Source organism: Mytilus galloprovincialis, chromosome 9 (assembly GCF_965363235.1).
Source record: "Mytilus galloprovincialis chromosome 9, xbMytGall1.hap1.1, whole genome shotgun sequence".
Lineage (NCBI taxonomy): Eukaryota > Metazoa > Mollusca > Bivalvia > Mytilida > Mytilidae > Mytilus > Mytilus galloprovincialis.
In genome coordinates this window covers 80,072,795-80,077,163 of record NC_134846.1, presented here as the reverse complement: position 1 = coordinate 80,077,163, position 4,369 = coordinate 80,072,795, and positions in this window count along the sequence as shown.

Below are 4,369 nucleotides of genomic sequence, written 5' to 3'. Positions count from 1 at the left end.
TTCTAAGTGGTGCATGAGCACTTAGGTAAGCATGTAAAATATTTTTTTGACTATCCATAACAGTTGCATAGGTCAGATCTAAGTCATCTAACCCTTCAAATACATAGTGGCTGTTTCTATTTGCCTGTGTTTTATCATTGTCTTTGGCCTACAAAAGATAAGCAAAATTTTAACAATCATAATCATTCACATCCTGAATCTTTTTTTCAGACTAAATATAAAGGGATTTTATCTGTTCTTGGTGTACCATCAAAATAGAGGATTTGTATAAATTTTAAAACATTGTCAGATTTTAATTTTTGACTATTTATAATTTTTCCTTGTGCAAGCAAATACTTATTTTTATAAGAACAAATGTAAATGTGTGATTAACATCATTGCAGATACAGTTTGCAAGACATGTTTCATATCACTAATTTAAAAGAATTTGACCATTGTTGAAGACTGCATGATGACCTCCAATGTAATTTATGGGCTTTAATTTATATCCCAATTTCCTGTTATTCCTATATTTGTTTGTATTGTTAAAAGTTGCTGACTTATTTACATATATCCATTACAAATGTATCATCTAATGATAATATTCATACACAATCAAAGATCAACATTCTTTATTTGTATTGACAAATTTACAATAAACTAATTGTTATCATTATGGCAACAAGAATATAGAGAAATCTTAAATCATATCAATTTACAACAAGTGTGCACACGCTGTCATGTCTCGCCTTCTTAACTAATCATTGATATTATGTTGATAGTCCTAAACATAAAGCTTTACTACAACTATAATCACATAAACTTAACATCATCTAAGAAAATGAGATCAAGGTCATATATAAACCAAAAAAGATATACATGTACACCTTACAATCATTCAATACACTAAATACAGTTGACTTATTGCTTATAGTTTCTAAGAAACAGACTTAAACAAGAAAACTAAATATTGACCAATGAACCATGAAAATGAGGTCAAGGTCAGATGTACCATGCCAGGCAGACATGTACATCTTACAATTCTTCCATACAACAAATACAGTTGACCTATTGCTTATAGTTTAGGAAAAACAGATCAAAACACAAAAACTTAACACTGAGCAATGAACTGTGAAAATGAGGTCAAGGTCAAATAAAACCTGTGAGACTGACATCAGAAAAAATTTCCGAATTTAGTTAACCTATTGCATACAGTATTAGAAAAAAAGACCAAAACTCAAAAACTTAACTTTGACCACTGAACCATGAAAATGAGGTCAAGTTCAGATGACACCTGCCAGCTAGACATGTACACCTTACAATCATTCCATACACCAAATATAGTAGACCTCTTGCATACAGTATAAGAAAAACAGTCCAAAACACAAAAAACTCAACTCTAACCACTGAACCACAAAAATGAGGTCAAGGTCAGATGACACCTGCCAGTTGGACATGTACATCTTACAATCATTCCATACACCAAATATACTCAACCTGCTGCTTATAGTATCTAAGATATAAAATTAAACACCAAAACAACCTTTTTCACTGATCCATGAAATGAGGTTGAGGTCAAGTGAAAACTCTGACGGGCATGAGATTCTTGCAAGGTACGCACATACCAAATATAGTTATCCTTTTTTTTTCAAGTAGTCACTGAACCATGAAAATGAAGTCAAGGACAATGGAAATGTGACAGACGTAAATTTTGTAACATGAGGCATCTATATACAAAGTATGAACCATCCATGAAGGGATTGTCAATGAAACAATTATCCCCCAAAGTTCAAATGAAGTGGACATAAGCAATTTAAGGCAACTGTACGGCCTTCAACAATGAGAAAAACCCATACTGTATGAAAATGTGAAATAATTCAATTGAGAAAATTATTGGCCTAATTTGTATCAAAACAATTTACGAAAAACAAATGTGACAAATGTGGCAGACATGAACCAACAAATTTTGTCTCTTGACTTAGGAAAGGCATATAAAAAATATGGTGGGGTTAGGCTTGTTTGTGAGCACTCAACCCTCCCTTTACTTATGGTAGTACATTTGTTGAAGCACTCAACCCTCCCCTAACCGGAAGCAGTGTTGGTACAGCACAACATGAGAAAAAACTGTAACCAGATGCTCCACAGGGCAAACTTTAAACGACCGCAGAAGTCGAACCCTGAACAGTTGGGCCAAGTATGGACACAACATTCAAGCTTGATACAGCTCTGAATTTGGATTGCAATGAAATTTTTGACATAATATGAGTTTCTGACACAATCAAAATGTCAAGATCTTACAAATCTATTGCAAAATATTGTGCAATAAAAGATTTCTTCTCTTAACTTCAAAAATTTGGAATTTGAGAAATTTGAAAAAAAAACTACCACCCCCTTTTTTTTGCAATTAGTCCAAAACCTGGCATTTCTTTATACATGATATACAAGTAGTGTTAGGGAGGTAAATCCAAACATACCCAACATTGTATGTTAAATCTTTTAGAATTACCTCCCTTATACTGCTTTTAAATTGTCTTAATTGTCCATTGACCAGAAATACCTAGTTTTTCCCCTTTTTTGCCCCTAATTCCGAAACATTTTGAGCCATAACTCCCCAAAGACAATACTAACCATCCCTTCATGGTATGGAAACTTGTGGTTTAATTTCAGAGAGATTCATACACTTAAACATAAGTTATTGTCAAAACTACAAAAATGATTATTTAAGCCCCCTTTTTGGCCCCTAATTCCTAAACTATTGGGACCATAACCCCCAAAATAATCCCAACTTTTCATTAGTGGTATTAAACCTTCTTGTAAAATTTTATAGAGATCAATACACTTAAACACAAGTTATTGTCTGTAAACTAGAAAAATGCTTCTTTTTGGCCCTTTTATGGCCCCTTATTCCCACATTTTCGGGAAAATTAACCCCAAAGTTATTGTCTTAAAACTAGAAAAATGCTTGTTTTTTTGCCCATTTTTGGCCCTTAATTCCTATACTGTTTGCCCAATAACCCCTCAAAATAAATCCCAACCTTCTACTTATGGTATTAAACATTGTGGTACAATTTCAGATCAATTGAAATACTAATACACAACTTTTTGTCCTGAAACTAAATAAATGCTGTTTTTGGCCCCTTTGGGACCATAACCCCCAAAAATCAATTCCAAGCTTCCTTTTGTGGTTATAAACATTGTGTTAAAATTTTATTGATTTCTTTTTATTTATTCAAAAGTTATTATCCGGAAACAATCCGTCTTCGGACGACACTGACTACGACGCTGAAACTTTTGCAGTCGTATAAAAATCAAATGCAATTTGCTTAAGGTGGTACCGAACACTTTCACTAAAATTAATTTGGCTCGTTTAATTTTCATAAAATTTTGTCACAGTATTTACTTTGACCCTTAAACAAAAATATAAAAATTTCACAAATTTTGAATCAACCGTTTTGTCAGAAAAATTACACTGGTTATATAGCAGTTTGACAAACACCAATTTTGATCATTGAGAAGCTTAATATTCCTTTTAAAACACAACATAATTAAAACGTTTAGCTGACTTTACAGAGTTATCTCCCTGTTGTGTTAGGTACCACCTTAACTCAAAAGATTGGTGCAAGGCACAAAAAACAACAAATAATAAAATCAATAGACACAAAGCACCAAAACAAGAGTACTCACATTTACTGAAAGCTAGTTATAAATAAATCACATTTTCCTAGACTTAAGTATCAATCATTACACATATAACAGATTTAGTGTAAAGACATCATAAACGTCTGAGAAACCCATGAATTTGTGCTTTGCCAAAATATAAGAAAACAGTATTGACAGGATTAAGACATTTAAATTCAGGCAAAGCATTGTAGACGAATGTAGGACAGAAAGTCACAGGACAAAAAGTCACAGACAAAAAGTCACGGACAAAAAGTCACAGGACAAAAAGTCACAATTCATTTTTTCTGATTATTTTCTTTGAATAAAAAACGCTAATTTCTACAAAAATATTTTTGTATTTTTCTTAAACTATTGTATATAAACCAACTTTTTAAACAAAATATATCAAAAAAATATCAAAGATTATCAAATAATTGTTAAAAAAACAAAATGTCAAAGTGACTTGGCACTTAAATGGCTTGATGGTGCCAAGAAAAACATCTTTTGCATGATTAAAATTAAATAAATCTTCATTTTTCAAGTATAATGACACATTTCCTAAACTTTGAAATGAATATATGTATTTAAAAGTAAATATTTCAAGATATATTCTTATATATTAAAACAATTGTCAATAAATTATTTGTGACTTTTTGTCCTGTGACTTTTTGTCCTACCAAATTTGTGACTTTATGTCCTGTGACTTTTTGTCCTGTGACTTTCTGTCCGT